This window comes from Penaeus japonicus, unplaced genomic scaffold (assembly GCF_977035675.1).
Source record: "Penaeus japonicus unplaced genomic scaffold, GWHDUDI00000001_assembly GWHDUDI00000007, whole genome shotgun sequence".
Lineage (NCBI taxonomy): Eukaryota > Metazoa > Arthropoda > Malacostraca > Decapoda > Penaeidae > Penaeus > Penaeus japonicus.
Genome location: NW_028234409.1, coordinates 16,330,870 through 16,338,369, shown reverse-complemented (window position 1 = coordinate 16,338,369; position 7,500 = coordinate 16,330,870). Strand labels below are relative to the sequence as shown.

Genomic DNA, 7,500 nt, shown 5'->3' with positions numbered 1-7,500 from the left:
GTGCGTGTTCCTGAACTTTATGGACGTTCCTTGGTGTTGCGGTCTTAAAGAAACCGGCAGCAAGGTCTCGGAGGTCTCTTTTCGTCTGTTTCCTTCTAAGTTGACCTTTTTTAACAAGAAGAAGGCTGGGCCGGACATTGGCCTTCGTGCATCTTTTATAGCCCTTACTTTTATTTATTTGTTTACTGAATATCATTTTATCTGATGATTGCCATAAGTACTGAAATTATATAATTGATGATGTAATATAATTGATGTTTATGATGATTATGATAAGTATATTATAACGATGATCGTGGTAGTATTGCTGGCGATCGTGATGATGTTAATTATGTCAATAGTGATGGTAACCTAAAGCTTGACGAGAGCACCTGCTAAAGCGAAGGTTGTCCTTACAGGTGCCCCCCGTCAGTGCCGCCCTGCCGTGTGCCTCCCGCAGCAGAAGATGGTGCTCCTCAGCCCCCGCCGACACCTCGTCACAACCAGGTGAGCTACAGTGGTCCTCTGTTGTAAAGAAGATTCCCAGGGTATCCTGCGCAGGAATCCTGAATATCTCCTCTCGTTAGATTAGGATATTGTAGGGAACTTGGGCACTTTATAAATTCTAGAGTGTAATAAACCTCCTATTATAGTATAGGAAGTCTCCAAACTGCTACCCCTCCTGTGTCTTTAGATTACTGTTGGCAGGACAGAAAACTTACTGGATTGCAAAAGTCCCTCGCTTAAATGTAACTGAAGTTCGGAAACGCGTCATTCAGCAGTGCGAAATTGGCCATGTCACAGCAGGCAGAACCCTCGTTGCAGTGTAATTACTGTCTTTTATCTACAGGAGCTATCCATTGAAACTTTATTTCGGTTAACGACCTCTGCGAAAGATCAAACAGACAAAAGGGCATCTTTTCTTTTTTTTTAGTATGTACTAAAAGTGGGTATTCGGATATTCTTTTGGTCCCTCTATCATAATAACCACCAGAATTATGAGCGATTTTTTTTTTCTCAGGCGATGAATAAAAGGAAGGAGGGAAGGGGAGTGGGAGAGGGCGAGGGGAGAGCGAAGGAGGGAGGGAATTGAGAATGGGAAGAGAATATTTGATGATGATGACATGTAGACCGTGGTATGAAATTGGTGCGATTTTGTCTTCGTCTGAATGTGAAAGGGAATTTAAAGCAATATACTTTGGGACGAACTATATAAGAATAATACTTATTTTCATTTTTGTGTCTCTGTGGCCTTCGATAAATCACTACGTCTTCTTTCGCACAGCACTGTTGCCTGAAGCTAGATTCTGTTTGTCCTTTTCCTAAGGTTTTAAAATCAATACGTTGGTTCGTTTTGCCTCTATATTCCCAGTCTAAAGTTACAATAATTATCCATGTGGTTGCCCTAGCAATGGGTTGTTCTATCTCTCCCTGTCTGTCTGTTTACCGAGGGCACGTGTGTGTTTATCAGTGTTGTGTAATTGAGAATCATACGCATATGCGTCTTTAATTCAGAGTTACATTATAGTTTCTACTCAACATTACATTCTTTTCATCTCGTATAATATTAGTAATTTACTTATATCAATCACATATAAGTCCAAATGTATAAATCCCCTACAGATTTAAATCCAGAACCATTAGTTACAGAATGGATAACATCTCTTTGAAATGTTGGACTCCTGCTCACTGTATCTGGACTGAATTAAAGTGTAATAGATATAGGTACCTAACTGAACGAAATTTGCGTTTCCAGGAATTTGCTTGAAGTGATTTTTGAAACTGATCCTGAGTAGTTTATGAGTACTTTATGAATTTTATTCCATTGATACATACAGGACAAGATCCAGTGAGTTTATAACAATATATAAGGTAAGATTCAGTCATTTTAATAATATGCAGGTATGATTCTCATGTAATTTATTAGTTAACCAAATATTTCTATAAAGATTTATGTAAAGAATCATAATGGCTCCAATCTAAATAGTCTTCGGGTTAGTATCGGTGCAGCTGTATCAATATTTATAAAAAGAGATTAATATATAAGTTTATACTAAGTACTAAGCTTTGTTTGAAATGTTTATTCTTGTCATTTCTATATCCTTCTAGTTTATTTCAGTCATGCATAAGATTGTGTTATGGGTACAGCCTTGTTTGTGTTTATATATATATATATATATATATATATATATATATATATATATATATATATATATATATAAATTTATTTATTATTATTATTATTTTTTTTTTACTTGAGGTAAATTACAGGGTATTTTGATTACGTAGGTAAGTAAGTGGTAAGTGCTCTTTTTCAATTGGGGAAATAAAAGATTGGTAACTTTTGTTATTTTATTCGTAATTCTAGGTTTGTTTATACACTAAGGTCATATTCGCGGTTCCGTGACCTTTCCTGTTCGTGACCTTCATAGTTCGTATTTGTTAACCTTTCCTAAGTGATTCTGTGTCGCATGGTTATTGATATGATAAAGATTTTAAAAAAGCCAACAGATCTGTTTATATCGTTTTCTTTATCCCACCAACATATTATCTTTTGGTCAAGTGCATTTCTTTATTTAGTTTTCAAGAAGTGAAATAAAAAGTAATTGGAAACACTTTACAATTTGGGTTCATGCCTCAGGTAATCAGGTGACTGCAGCGAATAGGAAGTATGACGCTGATGCTGAAGCAGTGACGTATCTGCCTGGGCTTATGCTGCTTGACCTGCTTGCCCGCTCGTCGCTGCTTGGTCACCCTCGACGGCCGTGTAACAATGTACAACTTCACTGGCCGTGACTATGAGCCTTTGTCATGTCAGGCTACTGCTACGTATGTGGAATCAACTATTTACATAGGGAAATACATTATATTATATAAAATTCTACTACAAATACAAATGTGTATCACAAAATAAATGGCAACCAGTATTATAACCGCCGATAATCTCATATATATAATATATATATATATATATATATATATATATATATATAATATATATGGTATATTATATATATATATATATATATATATATATATATATATATATATATATATAATATATATATTATATAATATATATATATATATATATAATATATATATTTAATATATATGTATATATATACATATATATATATATATACATATATATATATTATATATATATATATATATATATATATATATATATATATATATATATATATTTACATATATACTGAAATAGCTTAATACTAAAAGAACTAAGCTAGGCTGTATAGAATCATGATACCGTATCTCGTTGGCCCGTAAAGCTATATATGAACTGGCCATGCATGGGTTGGCATGTGGCATATTGTCGTTTGGAAGCTTATTGCACAAAGTGTAGCGCCAGCCTGGCACCTCTGCGCTCAGCGGCTGGGAGACTTGCTCGTTCATGGCCGGAAGGTCGTTGTCTAGTCAAATTTTGTATGTGTAAATGAAGCAGTGATGCGTGTGTTTATGAATGTGGCTGGGTATTTTTTTCTGCTTTATGTATTTGCGCGCGTGCGTATGAGATATAGCATAACTGCGCATATTATAGAACGCAAATGTAGTTCACTCTCATAGTACTGCGGAAGCTTACTGAATTCCGCATCGCCTCTTGGCTGCCACTGGCTGGCGAATCAGCAAACCCACCAGGTTGTTTTGTCACAGCTTAAGATCAAGGTTGAAGTCACAGCCGTCCCGACCGGACCTTCGCTCAGACACACCCTGGCTGCGCGTGGCTTCGGGTGAAGTCGTAGACGACGGTGTTGTCCCCCTCGGCGCGCCATCGGCCTCCCCTGCCCCCGGAGACCTCGTCGCTGCTCCTCCTGCGGAAGGGCGGGAGGTTAGTTAGGCTTGACCTCTGGGGCGTGGGCGACTAAGAGAGGTGGCTGTGTATTTTGGTTCGAAGCGACTTATTCATATTCAATAATTATTGTAATCATTGTTAGCACTGTTGTTATTAATCCTTTATCATTGCCGATTACTGCTGTTTAAGTATAATACACAACGGATAAGTGTACGTCACGGCTTACCCTCCCGGTGACGAGGCTCGCGAGTCGTCCGAGAGTAGCTCCGAGGGCGTGGGCGTAGGCGTGGGGGTAGGGTGGCCCGACCCGCCCGTGCTGCTGGTGCTGGGCGTGCGTTTTCTCACCACGCCCACGATCCGAGGGGCTGCAGACACTCTGAGGGGAGATAAGCGAATGTGTACATGTCGTTTTGCTTTTTTGGTCCTCTCTCTCTCTCTCTCTCTCTCTCTCTCTCTCTCTCTCTCTCTCTCTCTCTCTCTCTCTCTCTCTCTCTCTCTCTCTCTCTCTCTCTCTCTCTCTCTCTCTCTCTCTCTCTCTCTCTCTCTCTCTCTTTTCCTCCCCCTCCCCCCTCCCCCTCTCTCTCTCTCTCTCTCTCTCTCTCTCTCTCTCTCTCTCTGTCTATCCCCCTCGATATATGTATTACGTATGTATGTTACTGCTGTTATACCATGTATAGATATAATGTGTATATAATTTATATACGTACGCACGTGAACATGCATACATTTGGACTCGTTATAGGTTGTATTGAATATAATCCAAATACATGCATTATTTTGCGTGTCAGAATGGTTCGGATTCGGCCCGTGCTGTCTTATTAGTTGTATGATTGTGAAATATTGGTAAATGAAGATTACATTCAGTATTTTCGGCGAATGCGATGTAATTCTCGTAAACAAGGCAAGACGACAGAAATGGAAATACTCTTCAACAAAGGCTTCCAGAAAGGGAGATGAAATGAACAGAAAATGGATATTGAACAGAGGGAAAAGGAACATATCTGCCTTTGTTAGGGAACTGATTGAACGAATGAGCTGGGAAAATTGCGGCGAGAGATTCGAAAACATCGGCGGGATAGAGCCATCGAGGACAAAGGAAATTAGACTTTATGGCTTAATCTATAACTCTACTTCTTCATCTCCCTCCGGCTCTTCTTCCCCCCCCCCTCCTCTCTCTCTCTCTCTATCTATCTATCTCTGTCGCTCTCTCTTTCTACCGGCTGTGTTTTCTCTCTCTTTCTCCAGTTTCTCCTCTCTCCTCTTTTCTTCTCTTCTTCTCCCTCTCTCCCAAATTCTATCGTCATTAATATGCCTTTCCCTCACAATCTTCTTCCTTTTTTTTCTCTTTCCCTCTCCTTTGGTTTTCAGATGAAGAACTTCTGCCTTTGATAGTGGATAGTCTGATTAATATCTTCTCTTTCCCTATCAAACGTGTGTGTGTGTGTGTGTGTGTGTGTGTGTGTGTGTGTGTGTGTGTGTGTGTGTGTGTGTGTGTGTGTGTGTGTGTGTGTGTGTGTGTGTGTGTGTGTGTGTGTGTGTGTGTGTGTGTGTGTGTGGCCGGGTCCGGTAGGAAAGAGGACGGATGCAAACGAGGGAAGCGCAGATCAGGACGCGCCCGTGAGAGAGATGGACGGGGATAAAGGGAATGGGAATCAAGGCGACATGAACGGGAGGCGCGGAACCAGAAAGGAAGAGAAATATCGTGAAAGTCTTTTTTCAAGGGATTTGCGTATTGGTCATAGATACGGACGATGAATGGAGGAGATAGATAGATCGACGGATATAAGGCGCGGAGGGAGAGGAGTTAATGAAGACGGAGAAGAAAAGGCAAGGGGATGAAGAGAATAGGAAGCGGAAGGAGAAGGGGAAGGGAAATGGACAGGAGATAAGGAAAGCATCGCAAGGGGAAATATGATGAGAGGAGGAAGGAAGTAATTACAAGCGAAAATCATGAACGCTCAGGTGCATGAGGCAAGGGGGAGGAGGAGGGGGGTGAGTGAATGAGGGGAATGAAGCGAAGAGATAAGAGGCAAGGGGAGATGATTGCATGTGTTCTTACTCGATTTCTCTCTCTCTCTATCTATTTATCTATCTATTTCTGTATCTCTCTCCCTCACTCATTCACTCACTCACTCACTTTCACTACCTTCCTCTGCCTTTCACATCCTCCCCCCTTTATCCCTCCCTCTCCCTCTTCTCCCTTTCACCTCCTCCTTCTCCACACCTCCCCCCCCTCCCTCCTCCCCCTCCCGTAAACAGGAGATGACGTGGCTTGGAGTGAAAATGAGGAAATATTGGAACGGGGCAGAGTCAGTGATGGAGAAAATGGCGGCAGGAAGGAGAGTCGAAAAAGAGTGAAGGGAAGGAGAGGGGGAAGGAAAGGGAGAGAAAAGAGGAGAGAGAGAGAGAGAGAGAGAGAGAGAGAGAGAGAGAGAGAGAGAGAGAGAGAGAGAGAGAGAGAGAGAAGAAAAAAATAAAGACAGAGAAGGAAATAGAGGGAAGAAAAAAAGAAAAATGAAACGTGAACGACAAAAAATGGGAGAGAAGGAAAGAGTGGTTTATGTGTGGGTGGTGGTGGTGGTGGAGGGGGGGGAGATAGATGAAAGCTGACAGGATATAGAAGACCAGATAATCTATCAACTGGTAATTGCATGAGGATATTACCACGAATTTTTGTTCCCCGTCATGCAGCGTCTGGAGTGAGAACGTGCATGTAGAATTGGCATGGTAATAGTTCATGGGGCTGCCCTACTACCTCTTTGCCTTTTTTTCTTTCTTTTTCATTCTCATTCATTTTTTTTTTTTTTTTTTTTTCTATCCAGGGATCGGTTTGGCCCATAACGTGAAGAAAGAATATCTTTAGATGCAGTGTTGTATGTTATTTTTTATTTTTTAAGATTACATTTATCTTGTTTCTTTCGTGCATTTGCCTTTGCTGTAATTATTATTTTTACTCACTTCCTAAACCCTTTGGACACGCGAAGGAGTAAGTACGTGAATGTTGTATATATTTCGCGTCACAAACAACTGGCGGGATCGACTCGTCCACTCCGGACCCCAGGCGCTTGACGTAATTTCCGAGGAGGAATTTTTAAAGTCTCCGCCGTGCCACGTCAGGTATCTGGGGGGAAATTGGCTCGGTGCCAGGTAGTGCCTCCCCGTGCCCTCCCTCGCAGGGCCACCGGGGATCGTCGATAGGGCGTGCGACTGAGATTGGACGGGACGCGACGCAGACAGGGCACATGACTGCTCAGACAAAGCACTAGACAGTTCACTGATTGAACATGAAGCAGCTTAGATAGGACATCGAACTGATCAGAAACAAACAGCTGGCTGTTCCCTGACTGGACGTGACGCAATTTAGACAAGACATCGAACGGCTCGTACAAAACACGAGACTTCCCAGAATGGACGTGGCATTGCCTTCAGACGCGGAGCATACATCCTATGTGCCTTGAATGGGACAGGAATGTTCTCGCTGGACAAGACGTCGTTCTGTGATCTTAGATAGGTCGTGGCTTTGATTTTATATGACATAGTGTTTGAATTGGATATACTTCTGATTTTGATAGGTCTGAATTTGCGTACCTTTATTTTTTATATAATTTACTAACGTTAGAAATGTCGTTTCTGTTCATGTGTCATTGCTATTGAGCTCAGCAAGAACGAAATTCAAAAAAAGTAAAAAGGCTTTTGCTGTTCTT

At 41.2% G+C, this 7,500-nt stretch overlaps 1 protein-coding gene and 1 long non-coding RNA gene across 3 annotated transcripts in view; one reads left to right on the top strand and one right to left on the bottom strand.

Moving 5' to 3' along the window:
- Positions 1–7,500, top strand: part of LOC147471566 (uncharacterized) — a 368,440-nt gene that overhangs the window by 346,228 nt on the left and 14,712 nt on the right. For both annotated transcript variants that reach the window (XR_015191146.1, XR_015191145.1), the window contains exon 2: positions 399–486. This is a non-coding gene — a long non-coding RNA (uncharacterized LOC147471566). The remainder of the gene's footprint in view (positions 1–398; positions 487–7,500) is intronic.
- The window catches only part of LOC122256970 (uncharacterized), a 52,822-nt gene continuing 50,550 nt past the window's right edge, over positions 5,229–7,500 (bottom strand). The window contains exon 7 of the mRNA XM_086538455.1: positions 5,229–7,500. This exon is cut by the window's right edge and continues 785 nt beyond it. The gene's annotated coding sequence lies outside the window, so the exon portion shown is untranslated.